The 19,257-nt window shown below is 58.3% G+C and overlaps 1 long non-coding RNA gene across 4 annotated transcripts; it reads left to right on the top strand.

The window, feature by feature from the left end:
• The first annotated feature begins 296 nt into the window (after window positions 1–296).
• On the top strand, window positions 297–8,454 carry LOC112990464 (uncharacterized). 4 transcript variants are annotated; one of them, XR_010385154.1, is made up of 4 exons: window positions 297–1,119; window positions 3,207–3,286; window positions 5,171–5,401; window positions 6,578–8,454. It is a non-coding gene; the product is annotated as an uncharacterized LOC112990464 (long non-coding RNA). The 4 variants fall into 4 exon arrangements; XR_010385155.1 differs by having other exon boundaries at window positions 298–669; window positions 6,602–8,454; XR_003261083.2 differs by having other exon boundaries at window positions 299–1,119; window positions 6,602–8,454.
• The last annotated feature ends 10,803 nt before the right edge of the window (window positions 8,455–19,257 follow it).

Below are 19,257 nucleotides of genomic sequence, written 5' to 3'. Positions count from 1 at the left end.
GTGCCGCGGGGGAGCCCCGAAGCGGCGCTTCAGGGCAGAAACGGAGCGCTCGTGACGTCGGCGCTGCTCGCGTGGGAGCGCGCACAGGCCCGCGAGGCAGCCGGCGGCCCGGGCAACGCTCCCTTCTGCGGCCTTCGCTGCCCGGGTGTTAATTTCATTGTGTTTTCTTAGGAATTCGAGCCAGTGGGAACAGCCTGGCATTCGCTCCAGCTTTATTCCAAGTTTATTTTGCTGATAAGCATATGATCATTTCCAGGCCCATTAACCTTTGACCTTGGGAGCCCTGCTTCTGCCAGGCATAAGCAAGGTCAAAGATCGCTCAGTTTAAGGAACACCGGGAAACCAAAGCTGGGCCAGCAGCAAAGGCAATTACTCAGTCCCAACCCAGAATTTTGCACCTTGTCTGCTCTCCCCTCTTCGACTTACGTTGTTGCGAGACACCTGGGAGCGACAGGTAGGGCAGTGCTGCCCAAGCGTATGGCTGATCCGGCCCCGCGGAGGCAGCTCCCGCGCCAAGACCCCGCGGGCCCTGATCCTCCGTGGACCCCGGTCCCGCGCACAGCTGATCCTCCGCGGACCTTTATGCAGGTTCAGAGCTGCAGTGACGGGCTCGAAAGAGCCCCGTACGTTCTCCAGGACCTGCGGGAGCCCAGCACGGATATCTTGTGGGTAACAGGAAATTAGATATGCAAAGAGATAGTTTCGTTTGAAAGTCGTTTAGGCAGTGGGAAGATCCACATGCTGCAGCTAAATGGACTCTGGATTTAACGACATTATTTTAAAAAAATCAACTGAACAAAAACGTAAGGGCAACCTCCTCGGGAGGGGGAATGCTTCTGTTCAGTATAACCAGTGCTGTGGCCTCCACAGACTCCCTGAAAAATGACAGTAAACTTTCAGCTAATTCAGAAACCAGGAAAATTGGAGAATGATACAAATGAAGGAAGATTTCCAAGCTCCCCATGGCAAGCTGTGCACGTGGGATTATAAAAAAAAGCAGCCACTGATGAGGGGCGTCCCGAGCCTGCACTGCCGCACAGTCCTCAGGGGGGATTTCCTGAGAAGTGGGAGATCCTAGGAGCAACCCTTCCTGCAACAGCCATCGGCCAATTATTTAGTGTATGTCTGTGTTAATTAAGGAAGCACGCGTGTTTTGTCACTCTTTTCCTCTTGCCATAGCAACCAGGTACATGCACACACACACACAGTGGCAAGTCTATTTCCTTATCTCCAGAAAAAGGGCATTTTTCAGGCATATTCTATCAGAAGATTGTTTTGGCTGCTGGCAAGTTGGTGCTACCTAGAAATTTTCTGTGTGAACCCACTGTATTAACTTACACTGTTTCTTCTTGCTGCCTCAGGTGGGAGACTTTTCGGTTTATTTCAGGGATAATAACTATAAAAAGCAAGGAGATGCCTTTAGTTTGCACCAGGCAAACTAAATGAAAACTTACAAGGTTTCAAAGCTTGCTGGTGAGCAGCTCCGTGAAGCTGCGCGTGTGGGAGGCAGCGGTGCCCGGCCCGTGCGGCTGCTGTGGGGCAGCAGCCCCGGTTGAGGCGGTGTGGGGCGCGTTCTGCAGCTCCCAGCTCACGTGAGCCGAAATTTTATTAGCAATTGCTGGTTCACTTGTTGGCACATCTGCAAGTGCACACTGAGCTGAGGGCCATGAAATGCAGAAATGCGTCGACCCATCTCTCTGTTGAGGAAATGCTCTGTTTTCATTAGTTCTTGGCATCATTCTGTTTAAAGCACTTTCTATTTTTTTCTGAATCTTTTTCATTCTCGCTGAGAAAAGGATTATGATATTCTACAGTGCAGTAATAAACTATTATTATTTATTAAATAAGAAGACCCTGTAAAAAAAAAAAGGAGAATTCAATCCAGATGTTATCTATTGCAAGGGCATTGGAATTCCAGATGTTGGTAGTAAATTGTGGTCTCTAATTCGTGTTTTTAGAGGCAGAAATGCTCCTGGCTGGGTGACCTGGCCTTGCTCAGTGCGGCTGTGCTGTTTCACAGGCCTGCCCAGCCCTGGCACGTCTGGGAGCGGCTGCAGTATCTGACTGTAGGGTTCAGCTTTATTCCTCTGCTGAAGGCACTTTTCTGCATTTTTATGGCTAAGAGGGAGATTGCAAGCACGTCAAGCCGATGGTGTATGTGTTTTATGATGGCAATAAACCAGCGGCTGCGGAGCAGGCAGCCGTGTTCACGCAGCGGAGCGGCGGGCTCGGGAGCCATCGGGAGCCGGCGCTTGCGCAGAGATCGGTAGCCCGTCCCGGAGGACAACTACCAGTGGCGTGCTTAGGGCTCTCCTCCCCGGAGAATATGTGCAGGCTGGTTACAAATTTGGACTCATGTCGTTATGATAAATTGCAGGCTGGTGTGAGTTCATCTTTTCCCTGCAGGACCACGGCACCTCACTACTTTGCTTTTATTCATTATTAAAAAATATAACATGCCAGTGGGAGAAAGTCTGCTGCCACAGAAGGTGGGTATGTGCCTGGCTTTCTTGTATCCCTCAGGAGGCCCTGAGCTATCTTCACCCAGCACGAGCCCTGCACAGCCCCGGGAGGGAGCAGGAGGGACCGGACCTCTCTCTGGACTGTGCTTTGGCCACACACCGGGAGCCGTGTGTGCAGCGTGGGGTCTGGAGAGGAGAGGAGGCAGTTCAGACCTTCTCCGGACATCCCCTTTGGACCTTTATTTCCCTTAAATTTCTGAAAATGCAGATGTTGTTGTAAACGTCGTGCTGGAAATGTTAGGGGAGCTGGATGCCCGAGTGCTTGCACGTAGGGTGCATTAATAGCTGCATGATTAGCAAGGTCTGGACCAGCTCCCGGGAGTTTTCCTGGGGGGGTCCTCGGACGCTGAGACCCCTCTAGTCGTGGAAAAATGCCGGGGTAATGCCACCCCCAAGGAATCCCTCTTCAAAGCCCTCCTGGGGCTGGGCAGGGACTGCCCTGGGGACCTGCAGCTCCGCAGGGAAATCGCCATCCCACAGAGCACTCAGAGCCTCTTTTAAGTGGAAATGCCTGCTTTTTCACGATTAGCTGGAGCAGAAATAATTAAGTAGGGCCACGGCAATTGTTATCTCGTACCTGACTGACAGAGTTCAGTCTGGCAGGAATTATTTCAGTGTGCTCTTCTGTTACATTTTCATTTTCTTTCGCTGAAAAGATGATAATGTTTGTTCTTTCTGTCACAGGGGATACAGAAATCTGCATTCAGAGCAGCCGCTCCTGCACCCGACCCGACCTGCGGAGTTTGTGGGCAAATAAACCACAGGTAAGGCCACTAGTGCAAACAGAGACGATACAGAGGGTGACAGACTGGGCTGGGGGCATCCGGGTACACAGGGAAAGCAGACAGCGCCAGACTGTCTTAAAGACCTTTTTCTGTCTGCATTTAACCCTTGTCTTTCTGGAAACTGCTCCAACTCACCCGGGAGGCCGGGCAGGCCGTTGAGGGGGGAACACGGAGCCAGGGTGGGAATGGCCATTCCTCTGTGGTCCTATGCTGAGCGCGGCGGGAGTGAGCTGGGGACCCACCGGGGGTCTGGCCCTCCTGTGAATCCCGTTGTTTCAGCATTTGCAATTCCCCCTGTGCGCGTTGGCCAAGCCGGGCTGCTTCATCCACGTTGCAGCAGCGACTGCCGCAATGTTGTCCTTCCTCCGCAAGAGGCCTTTCGATGGCGGGGGTGATCCAGAGCTGGCGGAGCAGCAAGAGCCGCTCGCCCCATCCCTCGCCTGGGGTGGGGACGGGGAGCGGACAGGGCTGCTCACGTCTCCCGCGCCCCGGCGGCTCTGCGAGCACCCCGGCCTCTTGCCCGGGTGCACTCTCTGTGCTAAGCAGCTTGCAAATGCGATAATGACACTCCTAATTTGCTCAGGGAAGAGACAAAAAGGAAAAGAAAAATCAGGCTAGGCGGTGGGTTGCCCTGGGAACCTGGGTATCAGCAGTGCTGATCTTGCCTCACCCTTGAGCCCCCCTCGGAACAGCCTGAACTAATTAACCCTCTCGCACTCCATAATGAAGGCTAATAAACACCTAATTGGCTTGCTTGAACAAACAGTCTCCGCACAGGCGTAGGAAGCGCTGAGCTGCATGGAGCTGAGCAGCGAAGCCAGGGGTGCTGCTGCCGCTGCTGCTCCCCGGGTCTCCCTGTGCTGCCCACCTGAGCCTGGAGACCTTCCTGGTCCTCCCTGCGCGCCTTGGCTGTGCCCGGTGCCTCCGCCGCGGCCGGGGGTCCGCTGCTCCGATGGGGGCCCTTGCCCCGCGGAGCAGGCGTCACGGCGCTGTGGGTGCCATGGCCCCCCAGCTCCTCTCTCCAGCCTGGCCTGCTCAGGGGGGCCTGCGCTGGCCTCCGAAGCACCGGGGGGCTTTGGGGGTGCATCACCCCGCGTGCCTGGGAGCACCGTGCCGAAGGGCGTGCCGGGGCGAGCGGCGTGCAGGCTGCCGGGCTGCAGGCGCCAGCGGCACGGCACCGTGCGGACCCACGCGCGTGGCACCCTGCGAGCCGCCCGGGGCGGGGACTGCTCGCAGCCGCCCTGTGCCGCGATGGGTGCTGCCCCCTCCATGGGACCCGGCCACAAGTGGGGTGAAAATAAACCAGACAAACTCCCGCTGCGGACGATGCGCCCAGCATCCTGGCGAACGCGGCGCAGCGCGTCGGTAATCCCTCGGAGCAGGGCTCCTGCGCTGCCACCAAGCCCAGTCCTGCAGGAAACGCACCCAGAAATAATCTGCTTGAAATACTGCACCAGATGGACCGCGTTTTCCTAACCTTTAGCTGGTTCCAATGTGCAAACAGTTAAGATCATAATGTTAACATTTTCTCAGATGTTTTATGTGCATATAAAATATTCTCAAAGAATGTGCTTTTGAATGCAAAGTTTGATCCAATTACAATTTTACTAGAGTTTATAAAAACATAAAAAATATGTTTTCAGGGTGTCTGAGATCCCACTGGCCTTTGTAGTAAACGGTGAAGCCCTCGCAGTGGAATATAACTACTGCTACATGGGAGATGGCTCTGTGGAATTTTTATAATTGGGTAAATGTGCCGATTGTTCAGTCCCGTATCTGGTCATCTCTGGAGATGGATAACATAAGAATAGTTACGAACAAATAGATTCTGTCCCCGCACCAAAACTTTCTGTTTTCTGTCAGGGCCTGAAGGCTTGGCTTCTGTGGACATCAATGGATTAGGATCAGATACTAAAAATACAGCTGAAGAACTGAGAGCGACCATTCGATGGACTGAGTTGTTTAGCTTACTTCCCAGCAAGCGTAAGAATAGATCTCAGTTTTCCTGCCTGGAGACTGCAGCCTCTGACAGGCCCGGAGATGTTAAGTGAGAATATAGTTTTCCATGGCTGAAAACCTGAATCAAGAAAGGAGGTAAATGGAATTTAATTGATATTAGTTTTAGCACTTCTACTGTTGCATTTTTGGAACAGATAAAATGGCAAATAATCATTGGGAATCCCTTAGGTTTGCTGTGTTAACATGAAGGCTGAGCATGGAAAATTTAATCACATAATCAGTCCATTCTAAAAGATCCACTTACTGCATTAGAGCGTTTTATGATTCTGTGCATAAGTAGTTCATAATTTTAACAGGCTTATTCCTATTCAAAGATGGTGAGTTAGAATAACCCTGTTAAAATTATATAGCATGTGTGCATGAAATCATAAAGAAAGGCAGTAAATTACTCTGTTAAAGAGAGCTAGGCGCTGTGTCCAAGCTGCACGCTGCTGAGTGGTGCCCGAAGCGGCTCGGCCCCTTCCAGCAGCACCGCGGTGCTTCCCCGGAGCCGTGCCTTCGGCAACGTGTCCTCGCCTGCGCCCGCTGCGAACGCGGGCAGGGAAGTCCGTCCTGTGCGTGCACCAAACCCAGGCCTTCCACACCCGCCAAGGTCACGCAGCAGTGTATTTGCAAGCTGGGAAATTTAAATGCACTCATGTATTGCGCTGTTTTAGGGAAGGAAGGAGTGATGCTCGCGAGCCGGGGTCTGGACAGCCCTGCTGCCGACCCCTGTGCCATGGGGCAGTGTTCTCCAAGGGCTGCCCAGCCTCCGCGTGGCCCAACCATTGCTTCAAGGCCACCCAGACAGGATGGCAGCTTATTCCCAGGGCTGGGAAGGGATCAGGGAGCTGGCGGAGGCTGGGAGCGGAGCATGGTGCCTGCTTGTGCCGGGATCAGGGAAGGGAGCGCGGCGCCAGCCTGGCTGTGGCCCTGCTGCTGGTCCCCGCGGCCCCAGGAGCAGCGGAGTCCAGCCCCAGCCCCACTTGCCGGGGGCCCCCAGCCTCTGGCCCCGCTCCAGAAGGCTTCCCACAAGGCGGGCTGCGCGGGCAGCGTGGCTCCCACCCTCCGGCACCGCTCGGGGAAGGGAATCTGAACCTGTATCAGTGGGGATCCCGCTCGGTGTTTACAAAGAAAAAACAAGCGCAAAGAACAGGATTGCATTTGTTATTTGTAAGTCAAACCAGCTGTGATCCAGAGGCTGCAGATCCTGCCTCTGAGAAATGCCACATGTTGCTGCTGCTCGGAGCCTCTTCCCTCCTTTCCTGGCAGAAAGCTGGTTCTCCTTCACTGCAGCCTCCAGGTGTCAATTTGCTGGGTGAAGCCCGCTCAGCTCCGGCGGGATTCCTGGTGGGAGCACCGCAGGGAGCAGCGCCGTGGGGAGCAGCGCCGTGGGGAGCAGCATCGCGGGAGCAGCATCACAGGGAGCAGCATCGTGGGAGCAGCATCGTGGGAGCAGCATCACAGGGAGCAGCATCGTGGGAGCAGCATCGTGGGAGCAGCATCACGGGGAGCAGCATCGCGGGGAGCAGCGTCGTGGGAGCAGCGCTGTGTGGAGCAGCATCGTGGGAGCAGCATCACGGGGAGCAGCATCGCGGGAGCAGCATCGTGGGAGCAGCATCACAGGGAGGAGCATCACAGGGAGCAGCATCACGGGGAGCAGCATCGTGGGAGCAGTGCCACGGGGAGCAGCATCGCGGGGAGCAGCGTCGTGGGAGCAGTGCTGTGTGGAGCAGCACCACGGGAGCAGCGGTGCCCTGGCGATGGCCGGGACCCTGTGGCCGAGGCACAGGAGAGCCATCCGCGGCACACCGGGTGCTGCGGGCCGCGAGCCCTCGCCGTGAGCCTGACACAGCTGGGTGCAACCGCGTGGGGCTGACGAAAGAGAGGGAAGAGCCCTGGAACAAAGGGTCTTTCAGGCCACCGAATGCAGGGGAGATCCAAGGGGACAAATCCGCTTTACAGGCATAGCTTAGATTGTGAGATATGCTTGCAAAGCCAATTTGTTTTGTTTTATAGACTTGAAAGATTCTAAGTCAGGGCTCCCTGTATGGTTTGAATTAGGTTTGGATAGTGGTATTCTGGGAAGCTGGATTGGGAGACATTTTCACGTGGGGGCTCGTAGTTGAGTCGGGGCCCTCTAGCACTTCCGCAATGCTTTCAGATAAAGTAGCCCATGTATGCCCCAAAACAAGGACTTTTGCCATGGTTAAGAAAATGGTGAATACCTTAAAATGGAGGTATTCATCTGGTATCAGGTGTTTAGGAATATGGTTCCACACATGCATTGGCAGGGAAAGTGGGAATTTCAAAAGGGTACTACTTTTAAAAAAGAGAAGGTAGCTCTTAGTAGCACCAGAACGGATTTCTTTTTCTACCAGCTTGTATCTCTGCTATTGAAAAGGTCATCAGCCTTTTTGCCTGTGACTATGCAAAATACAAAAGCTGTAGTGAGCTGCCGTGTAAAAGCATAGCGGTGACAAAGCTTTGGCAGACGGACTCCGCGGTCTGCCAGGGGAGGCTCTCCCCCCCGGCCGTGGTGCAAAGCGCAGTTACTTTATCATACGTTTCCGAGGGACCCCGTTTCGGCCGCTTCTCTCTCTGCAGCACAGTCGTTGGAGCCAGTGCGTGGACACGAAGCGACGGCGCAGCGCGCCGGGGCTGCGGCTGTCGGAGGGGGACGGGGTCTCCCGCGGTGCCAGGCCCTGGCTGCCCCGCGCAGCCAGACGAGGGACGGGAGTACGGGGCCGCACGGCGCTCGCGGCCAGGGGAAGCAGCCGGGCCAGCACCAGGACCCCCGGCGGCGCCCCAGCCCGCCGGCACCGGGACGCTTCGGGCAGCCTTGGGCAGCGCAGGCCGTGCCCTGAAAGCCCACGGGCGTGCGGCGAGCGCTGCGGCCGCGGGACAGACCCCGCTCCCGCTGCCGCCACCGGGACCGTTCCCCGGGAAGGAGCACAATCTTTGTTGAGTCATTAAAGCAGAAAAATAGAGATGGAATCTTAGGAAATGCTTGAAAAGATTAGGTGATCTTAGCTCTAAGGAGCTAAACAAATGCAAAGCAATCCCCCCCCCAGCCCCTCGTGCTGCTGGAGAATGTAATCTCATTTCTAAACACACAATTAGAGAAAATAAAAAGAAAAGAAAAGAATAATTAATTTCTGCTTCCTCATGCAAATCCTCTGACCAATCATTTAGGGATCAGGAGCAATTCAGCTTCTTGTGCAAATTCCAAACTGAAGGCATGAAAAAGGAAAGTGAATGGATTTACTTTTCTAAGAACCAGCATTAACAAAGGTCCCATTTTCCATGGTTATGTGTCTGGCCAGACAGCCCTTGCTGACAAGCTCTCAAAAAACATGTGTTGGCCCGTTGAAAAGGCCTCAGTGTTGACTGACAGACAATTGAAGTGACAAATTGTCCCATTGTACTTGCCCGGGAGAGCGCTGTATTAGATAATTGCGGCGCGGAGGGAAGCGGCAGGTCGCAGGTCAGAAGACGCGTCTGACCCCGCTCCGCGGCAGCCCGCAGCGGAGCCGCTCCGCGTCCCTGCCGACGGCTCCGCGCGGGGAGCGGGGCGCGGGGCCGGCGGGGAGCGGGGCCGGCGGGGAGCGGGGCGCGGGGCCGGCGGGGCGCGGGGCTGGCGGGGAGCGGGGAGCGGGGCCGGCGGGGAGCGGGGCTGGCGGGGCGCGAGGAGCGGGGCCGGCGGGGAGCGGGGCCGGCGGGGAGCGGGGAGCGGGGCCGGCGGGGCGCGGGGCCGGGGGGAGCGGGGAGCGGGGCCGGCGGGGAGCGGAGCCGGCGGGGCGCGGGGCGCGGGGCCGGCGGGGCGCGGGGAGCGAGGAGCGGGGCCGGCGGGGAGCGGGGAGCGGGGCCGGGGGGAGCGGGGAGCGGGGCCGGCGGGGAGCGGGGCGCGGGGCCGGCGGGGAGCGGGGAGCGGGGAGCGGGGCCGGGGGGAGCGGGGAGCGGGGCCGGCGGGGAGCGGGGAGCGGGGAGCGGGGTCGGCGGGGAGCGGGGAGCGGGGCCGGCGGGGAGCGGGGAGCGGGGCCGGCGGGGAGCGGGGAGCGGGGAGCGGGGCCGGCGGGGAGCGGGGAGCGGGGTCGGCGGGGAGCGGGGAGCGGGGCCGGCGGGGCTCCGCCGCCCGGTGTCGCCTGCCGGGGAGCGGCCGCGGGAGCGGGGCCAGCGCGGGCGGGCTCCGCGCGAGGGCTCCCGGCCCAGGGCTCCGGCCCGCCCCCGCCGCGGCACCACCCGCCGCCCGGCCCGGCCCCAGCGCGGCGGCTGCTCGGCGGAGCGGGGCGCGGGCCGGCGGCGGTCCCGGAGCAGCGCTGGCCGCGCGGCAGGGCCGGCGGCGGCGGGAAGGGGGGAGCCCGTGGGAAAGCGGGAGCAGGGGTGAACGGCCGCAGCGCCTCTGCTTAGCCGCCCGGCGCCAGCGCGGGGATCCGCCGGCCCGGCCGGGACGCGCAGCCCCGATGCCGCGGGCGCGGGCGTCGCTCCGCCGCGCTGCCTCCCCGGCGCACGGCACCTCCCGGCCCGCCCTCGCCCCGGCCGGCTGCCTCCGCCGGCTGCCGCGGAGCGCAGCTAATAACTCTGAAGCCTCTCTCCCACCATAGAAATAAAACACGGCGAGGAATCGCAGCACAGCTATGCCATTGAGAGCGCTGCTCCGCGGAGCAGTGCCAGTAATTCAAAACAGATGAGCCGCAGGCTCAAACACTATAGACTTAGTCTCCCGATCTGCCCTGACCCCTGGAGCTCGCTGAAAGTTGCCTTGAGACTCACCAGAGCTCTTTGTAACTTCTGTGAGGGTTATTTATTGCAAAGTCATAAATATTTGTTATGGATTTTCTCCATCAATCTAGAAAATGAATTAGGCTAGAAAAAATTTATGCACTTGGGTTTTGGGCATGTGTTTCTCAGGCAGGGGAGGAAAAGTCGGATCTTCATTGTGCCGGGAACGGGCCGCTGCAGAGCTCTGGGCTCGGCTGCCTGCATTAATTAATTCCCTTCCGCAAATGGTTTAAACCGCACAGCACAACTGAGCAGGGGGGAGGGAGCGAAGAGGTTCTTCCTTAAATCCCTCTTAAAATCTTCCATAAAACTATTTATGGGGGAAGGAAAAGTCCATTTCCCCCTTCTCCCTCCCAAATGCACTGCCAGCCCCTCCAAAACAAGAGACTTGGGGGCTGCTGTGCCCCAGAAAATCAACCTAAAGCCAGCCTCTCTCCAGGCGCTCTCCGAGGCCGCACCAGCAGCAGCTGGGCACAATGGGGAGGGACAAGGGAGGATGCTCGGCCTCATCCCGTCCTGCTGGTGGCACAGCTGCCTGGGGCAGAGCCACTCACCCCCTACTTAAAGCCCTGGGGAAGGGTTGTTCCTGCCCTGCAGGCACTTTCCTGCTGAATTGAGATGTTTTTATTCAAGAGAGCACGTAAGCAAGTGCCCACCTTTGGGCAGGTCCCCTGGTCGCGGTAGGTCTGGGCCCTGGCTGCCGCAGTGCTCTGCGGGCTGGGGCTGCACGTGGGGCTAGGGCAGGCTCCGGGGCTGGGGGCGGATGGGGGACGTCCACCCTGCGTCTGCCCTCTCAGCGTCTCCCTTTCCCTGTGCTAACGTGAAGTGAAATGCACTTTTCTCCCCAGCACTCGGGGGCTGTGTTTCTTTTTTGCATTAGTTTTATAAGAACCCCAGAAAATCCCAGAAGACCTCACAGGATCCCACAAATCACACCAGCACTTTTAAGCTGTTGGCACTGCGGCTAATGAGCTGCTGTTTTAAGAGGTTATTGCTAACAGTTAAATCTGGCTGATTTTTTGTTTGTTTGTTTTGAAATTGGTTGTAGCATCTGTGCTTACCCTGAATGTAATTTTGATGAGCTCAGAAGAGACCCTGCCTCGGTTGGGAGTGGTTTTCTGCTGGTTTTCCCTGGTCCCTGTGCCGGCCTGCTGCCGGGGTGGGAAACGGCCGCTTTTGCCGGCGGGAGCGACGCGGGCGGAGGCGGAAGGGGTGGCGCGGCGGGGTGCGCGGCAGGGGCGGCGCGCGGGACACTGGGCTGCGGCAGCTCGGTTTGTCCTTGCAGGGACACGTGGAGCTCCCACCCTCACCTTCCCCCAGCAATGTGGCAGCACCCCGCAGCCTGCGTGGTTCCCCCTTCAGTGCTTGTCTTCCTCAGGCCAAGTGGTCTTGTCTTTTCCCACTCTTCTCTAGCAGCAGCTGAAGGTGGCCTTGGATCCGGGGTTCGTGTTTTGTATGTGCTGCACGGCCAAAGCGAGAGAACGGCTGCCGCCACCAAGGTGGTGTGATGCCAGCAGCGCTTCCCCCGTGGCTCTGCGCACAGCTCCGGTTTCTGGCGTTGCACATGGCAGGGGTTAATCTGTGCATTTCTAAAGGCATCGGAGCAAAGGGAGGGCTCAGAATTGGTTCCCTATGTCACCTTGAACACTTGAAATCTCTGTCACAGCGGGGAGGACCAAGAGCAGTAACTTGCTGACGCTTCTCCAGGGTTCGTCCCGGCTCGCTGCGTGGGGGGAAGGACACCAGGGAACTTGGTCTGGCTGGGATTTCCAAGCCGTCCTCAGAGGCGCCCCAGCTCCGCACGCCTCCGTCCCCTGGTGGCCCTCCGCTCCCGGCGTGTTTCCCGGGGTTTGCAGGTGCCGAGGCCTGGCACCGCGGCGAAGGCGGGTCTGTGCGCTGCTCCGCAGGAACGCGACCGCATGTGGTGCCACTCCCTGCAGAGGTGCCTGGGTTTTACGGCCCCCCACCACTGCGAGCACTGTTTCTAGCCGGCAGCATTCCCCTGCACCCTCGGTTTGCAGCAAAGGCAGCGAGTGCGGATCCCACACCGCCTTCTCCCGTGCTGCAGACGAGCACCGTGGATGTGACCGCGCGGGACACGTGCCCCCGCTGTCGCGCATGCTGGGACGGGGAGTCCTGCTCTCCCATGTCTATCTGTCCAGCCACCCAAATGCTCCCGGGAGGGCCTGCACGAATGAGCTGGTCTAGCTCAGTCTCTGCTCTGTGCCCTGCCCGTCCCCCTTGGCCTGTGCCCGGCTCCGTGGCCAGCGGAGCTGGGGCTTGGCCACGATCGCTGCACCGCTGGCCAGATGCTGTCACAGCTGCAACAGGCTGTAGCGGGTCTGCCCACGGCAGGGCTCACAGCTCCTCCTGCTCCCCGGCACCGGCGTGCGAGTGAAATACCAGACGTGGCATTTTTCTGCGTCCTGCCCAGGTGGTGGGTGGATCTGGCCCCCCTGGCCGGGCCGCGCACGTGGGACGCATGGGCAGAGGAGAAGGGCTCCACCTCGGACCTCCGCCCTGGCTGCTGGGGGGCTCCCGGGTCGGCTCTGCGGGGGGGTCTCCACGCGCAGGGGCTGCCGCTTCCCGTCCCCGGGCAGGGCGTGTGGGCCGGGAGCGCCCAAGGCCTGCACAGGGCTTTGCGTCGGGCCACTTTGCGTCCGATGACGGCTGGATCGCAGTGACGCCCCGGGTCACAGGTGCAAACCCGTCCGGGTCTGCGCGCGGCCCCTTGCCCGGCGCCTCTGGGATTCGACAGGCGCTGCGAGGACGGGGTCCGGCACGGACCACTCTGCGCGGGGTAACATAGTAGTGGAAAGAGCTGACAGAGGCAGCATGACACCAGGAGCTATTTGTTCAATCAATGATTTACCAGATGTGTACACTGTACTAAAGGCTTGTAAACATACTTTAATGGCCAGCTGTAAATCCAGGCAGTAGCCGTGCCAACTTCATCTCCATCGGACACACTTTAGGAACAGCAGTGTGAGGGCTTTGAATCACTTTGTTTTAGACTCTGTCAGTTCTGCAATTGTACATGTAAATCAAAGAACCAATGTCCTCAGGTCAAAATTATTTGAATGTCAGAAAAGGTTTTATGATCAGCAGCTTTTCCTTTTCTGGGTTCCCTGCAGTTTCTTGTCTCCAGCAAACTGCATCTCCAGATCATCGGGTTTCCACCGAGTGCCCCAAGTGCGTGGCTGTGTTTTCACTGACTATGCTGGAAGTCTCTTTTGTTAATCACTGAAGCAAAGCATCATTAGTGAGAAGTGCAGCGTATACACAAAGAGGAACTTGCCAAATTACTAATAAGCAGAAACTCCATCCATCTTAATGAGACAGGGTTAAGAAAATAGCAACCTAGAATATACACAATGGAGCCTTTCCATGCTGTTTATTTATTCATGTTAGAAAGTAGTTCAGACTCCGTCTCTGATGCTCCTCAGATTTTAGCATGGCTTCCAAACCACAGGCTATTTATGCTTTTGCAAATCATTAAGCATGAAAAAGATAAATAAATAGTTGGATGGCTCAAAAAATTATTAGAGGGAAGATAAACATCTGGCCTCCCCACAAGTGAAACAACAACACGAGAAAACACGGGTTCCAGGCTCCCTTCTCCGCTGAGCAAGCCGTGTGCCGCAGACAGTGAGGAAGAGCGCGCGGCTCGCGGCGGGGCTGCGAAAGCTGCGCGGGGGAGCGACGCTGCGCAGTGCCGGCTGGGCAGCACCCCGGCGCGGGCAGCTCGTGCCGCTGGCTCTGGGCTCCAGCACCTCCACTTCCTTCCTTGAGAAGCAGAGAGAAGCATTCACTAGGGGTAAGTCAGGGAAAAATTATAAATCCACTGATTTTCTGGTCCCTGCTACGGAGGGTTCAGAGAGGAACCTGCAGAAGCCGGAGCCCGCAGCCTGGCTTTCCCGCGGGGCGGAGACCCGGTGAGCCCTGCAGGCCCTGGGGACTATTCGCGAACCCGCCCGGTGCCCGAAGCAGACACCCGTGAAGGAGCCTGCGGTGCCTGGTGTTCAGTGTACCGAGTCTGCGGGACCAAAGGTCCCGCTGCGGTTCCTGCTGAATTTGCAAGTGTCACCGTTGGGGAGGGCAGCGCAGGTTCAGTGCGCCAGGAGCTGCCGCCCCCCCGGCGCACGCAGAGCCGGTTCTGCAGCGCAGCGGGTTGGAGCGGGGAAGTCTGCCGCGCAGCGAGAAGCGCGAGGACGGCGGTTTCCTCCCGGTGCGCAGGTCTCCAGCTCCCTTCTGGCACGTCTGGGCTGGAGCGCTCGCTTTTCTCAGGCTCCTCATCGAAGTGGCCGAGTGCCCACGTGTGTTAAGTCCCAGCGGGGTTGCTCTTAGGCGCTGCGAGCCGGGCTGAGGCCCCATCGCATCAGCCCCGTAGCGTGATTTACAGCTCTCCAGTGACTTGCAACACGTCCCCAGGTTACTCTGGCAACGGGCAAGGAGTTTTCACCCACACCAAGGTCTCTGCACACCTGTGCTGCCGAGCCACATTTTTCTTTTGTTGGGTATGAAATGACTTGCAGAGCATTCCACGCAAGCAGCTCAGCTGCTGCCTATTTTATTGAACGCCAGCGCTCGCTCTATGTTATTCAGACGTACTTTATATCTGCTACAGACCCTCTCAGCAGCCTGCACCTGGTCCAGGGTAACGCTGAGCCTTGTGGAGAGGAACGTGCTGTAATGCAGCAAGTTATTACAGGATAAATATTTATAAGCCCCTGTAAATATTTGCCATCGGTTCTCTGCTGGGATTAGGGGCAGACGGTCAGAATTTTCAGCAGGGCTGAAGGCATTAGCTGTTGCAGTCCTTTATGTGTTATCTCGGCTAGTAAACCCTTTGCTGATTGTGTTCAGTTACAGAATTTAATGGTGCTAATTTCACACTAGCAGGAGACAGCGGCTGGAAGTGCTGAGTGCTGTGATCCCGGCCCGGCCGCGGGTTAGCCTTCGGGAAGTGTCGTCTCCAGCCCAGGCCGCGGCCGGCACTGGGCTGGGGTGGCAGCGGGGGCTGCTACAGCTGCAAAACCTCCACGTGCAGATTTCCCCCTGCAAGGGGCAAGGGGACATTCCTGGCTGTATCAGTGTTATTGAAACCTCGGAGCTATCTGCTGAGCAAAAACAGAAAACAAACACAGCAAAACTAACATCCTCCTCGGCAGCCTGACCCCGGCCGGGGCTATCAGCTCTCTGCTGGCGCAGGGGGTGTCTAATCTAGAGCAAATATTCCCGGGGGTTCCGGGAGCTGTCCTGCGGCAGGGCGGCGTGGCCGGCTCCCAGCGCCGGGACGTGGCGGGAGGCGGCCGGTCACCGCCGGCGCTTTCCTGCCCTCCTCGCCCGGGGGACGAGCGCGGGACGGACGCTTCCCGCCGGTGCGGCCGCGCGAGCCCTGGCGCGGACCGGTGCCGGCGTCTTTGGCAGCATCGCTGCTTGGAGCGGGGATGCGGGATGCCGTGGCTGGCCGCTATCAGCTCTCCCCCCACTGCCGCCTCTGTCGGGGCTGAGACGGGGCTGGTGCCGCGGTGGGAAACCGGGGAAGAAATGCCAGGGCAGGCAAGGCCGTGACTCCCCCATGCCCTGCAACGCAGCAGGAGGACAAAGGGCCCCGGGCAGCAGCGCTCGCTGGATTGTTGCGCGGGACCCGGCCGGGGGCTCCGCTTTGCCGCTTATGCACGAAAGCCAGTCATTTGGCAAAAATCAGCTCAGTTAGCAGCCATTGTTCGTAGAGAGCCCCAGGCTGAATGGGCTCCGGGGCTAATATATTCTATTATCCCAGGCCTGCCGGTGCCCCCGGAACGGCGCAGGGGCGCGCGCATTCCTCCGCCCCGCGGGCAGGGGACGCCGGGCAGGCATGGGCCCGCTCCCGCGCGGGCAGGGTGGGCGCCGAGGGCCGCGCTGCCGGGCACCGGCGGCTCCCCGTGATCCCAGGGCAGCGTGCCGCGCCGGCACAGCCCGACGACTGGCCGAAGCGCGTGGGCTCTACGGGGCCTGCTGCATCGCCTTCTGCTGTGCGCTGGTTTCTGGCTCCGTGGTGCCTCTCCGACCCCCTCGGTGAGGGCACAGCGGTGCCGGCGGCCTGTCCGCCCCGTCTGGTCCCTCCGGAGCTGCGTGCCTGGGGCAGGCTGGCGCGAAGGACGGCGGTACCCCGGCTGGGCACAGCCGGCAGAGGAAGCTGCGGTGGACGGCAGTGCGCTTGGGCCCTGCAGGGATTAACGACGGAGCCAGGAACAAGCATGGTTAATTGGGCTGGGCTTTTCAAAGCGTAGAAGATGACCTGGGATAGCCAAAACTGTGCATGTTGCAAAGCATCTCATTATTCAGTAAGAATATGTTGGCCCCTGTGGGAAAGCCAGCAATAAATGGCTATAAAGCAAAGTTAAATTATGACATTAGAGACTATGCACAGGCTTAAGAAACAGCAGGCTACATAATTATAAACTGAAATGGCTGCACAGGCTTCACTCAGGAAAGTTAACACCCAGCTTGAAAGGGGTTTGTCAGAAGAGCAGCCCGTCTTGGGCAGCTGTTACTCAAGGGGCTTTACGCTGTGTATTAAGCAATTTAGTGGTCTAGACCGGAGCTGTGTTTTTTCTTTTTTCTTTTTTTGGTTTGTTTGTTTTTTAAGGAAAAAAATGGTTTGCTGGACAATTCCACTTCAGTTTGCGATTGACTCTTGGATTCCCATACGGTCGCTGCTGCCGTGAACATGGATATCGAAGACAGCAGAGGGGAGCCAGCGAAGACTCTCCCTGGGCTGAGGACAAGAACTGTCCATGCTTTGCGTGCGGATGGACTTAGCAACCAAAACTCACCGTCTTGTAGCTTTCCCACGTGGATCAGGAAAGCTGAACTCTGGTGGGCAGCACTTGGACCTCAGCAACTGCTCTGCCGCGTGTCAGGGTTGCATCCAGCCCGGTAAGCGGTGCGGGATGCTCCGGGCACGTCGCACCAGCCGTTGTCCCTGGAATGACCACGAGAAGACATTTTCCTTTCCACTCACCTTTCCTGTGGTGTTTGCCCAGCTGTGGATAACCGGAATCATGACTGTAGTTTTATTGCACTGCTATGGCTGTCACTTCTGGAGAGCTCTCCAGCTCTCGAACCAGAGCTTGCCTAAGTCCCCATCTTGCCTGCCTGGCTATGATGTTTCTGTTACACTGTTCAGCCTAGAATAAAAAGATTGTAGCACAGCCAAGTAAAACAAGTCAGATGGCCAAGCTCACTGCGCTCTGAAAACGGAGAGGCCCTGAGACTTTCTTATGGTCTTGCAACCAAGAATGGGGAGTTACTTGCACACGTTGGTCTCCAAGTGCCCCAAAAGAGAAGGGATTCTGCGTTCTGGACCAGAGACTCCTACGTGAGAACGCAGCACTCGTGTGCAAGCAAAGGTTCTTGAAAGAAATTCAGCCAAGGAGTCCTGAAGCAGATCAGTGTTTTGTTCTGCATACCACAGTGTCACGCTACCTGGACATTGCAATATTCTACAGTCGCAAACCAAAATGTTTTGATGTTTCTAAATTTGCAAAAGCAAATTCTAGGATGTCAGAATTTCCCATGAGATGAGAAGTCCATTTTGAAGCTGTTTGTTGGTGCAAACAGTGATCAGCACTTTGCTACCATTTACTGAGCCCCAGAGGCAGGAGAGGGCCTGCTCCGTCCAATTGCCTCTTTCATTCCGCTACTGGCACTTAGGGGGATGATTTCTCTTGTTTACTGCTGAATTCTCCACTTCATTAGTAGTGCTAACTGGCCTCGGTCTTCTGTTAGGCCTCAGGTGAAAGTGGCTCTTTCACGCTTGCAGGCTGCAGAGCCTCTTCCATTTACCTCTCAATGAGGTGTAGTTCCTGTACTAAATAGCACAAGCTGTTTAAGCAAAAGGCAGCAGCAGTAACGGCAGCTTTGCGTGATTCCAGAGGAGGGAGCTTGGGAGAACCCACCGGGACGTGAACGCCTGGGCACGCGGGGCAGAGTGGCTTGATGGACACATCTTGTTCTCACGGGGAGCGAGGCAGCTCCTTCTGCCTGGCTCGAACCCAGGGGCATCCTGCTCTGCCCCGGTGTGTCTGCTCTGGCACCGGGGAGGTTCACCGCCACCTCCCGCAGCGCGCTCAGCTCTTGGCTTTGATGAGCACTGTGCTTTGCATCCCGACGTCCTGCTGGGGGGAGCGGGGCTGACTTCTCCCCCCTCTCCAGCACAGCCGTGTTGTGACAAGCGTCTCCTGGCATCCCGTTCCGCGTCAGGGCTGGCTGATTCCTCTCCAGACTGGATTTTTAAGCAACAGTCACATTTGAGACCGAAACAAAAGTGGGGGCCAGTCGAGGTAAGGAAACACGCTGGAATCACCTTGCGCTGGGTTTTCCCACGACCCGCGGCTCCCTGGAGGAAGCCCGGTCTGGCCGGGGATCACGCCGGTGCCGGCCGCGGGCTCTGCAGGGGATGCGCTGGCTGCAGCCACAGGCCATCAGGCTCGCTGTGGCCCAACTCTCGCCCTGCAGAACTGTCCGAGCAGCCGCTTCCCAGAGCTCCGGGAAGCACTGGCCTGTGGCAGGCAGCGCTGCTGCTCTGCTTCGCCCCGTGCTGTTTCCCGGAGAGGGGCTGGCGAGCGGCTGGCAGTGCTGTCGGGGAACAGTGGCCGCGGCTGCTGCACAGCTTTGGCTCCCCTGGCAGGAGGGAAGACTGAAGCCAGGTTTCCCAGCGCGCAATACCTCTTTAAGAAACAGACCCACTCTTTCTCTCGCTCGCTCTCTCTTTTTTTTTCAAATACCATAGTTTTCGTTGGAATTTGTCCATAGGGAAATGAGGTCTGCAGGGTCCAGTCCCGGTTCTCAGAAACATTTTGCAACCGTGAAAAAACCGTTTGGGGTGCCGGGGCCTCCCGGAGCCGCTCCGACTCCGACACCCCCGGGCGCACCAGAGGCAGGAGGCTCCCGGTGCCCCCGGAGGCAGCGGGCACGCAGCGGGGTTGTCCGCAGTGCTCAGGCGGCCCCATGCAGGGGAACCCCATGGTGCTTTCGGAACTGCCACCGGCCGCCCGGGCACCGATCCGCCGCCGCCGGGGCGACCCGGCCGCCGCAGGGCTCCGCGGGCCCGTCCCCTGGTTCCCGCGGGGCGGCCGGTGCCGCAGGGCCCTGGGGAACCGCCGGCTGCGGCGTCACCCCGC

The sequence above is a fragment of the Dromaius novaehollandiae genome, chromosome 26 (assembly GCF_036370855.1).
Source record: "Dromaius novaehollandiae isolate bDroNov1 chromosome 26, bDroNov1.hap1, whole genome shotgun sequence".
NCBI lineage: Eukaryota > Metazoa > Chordata > Aves > Casuariiformes > Dromaiidae > Dromaius > Dromaius novaehollandiae.
The sequence above is the reverse complement of the archived record's forward strand: the minus strand, read 5'-3'. Positions and strand labels throughout refer to the sequence as shown.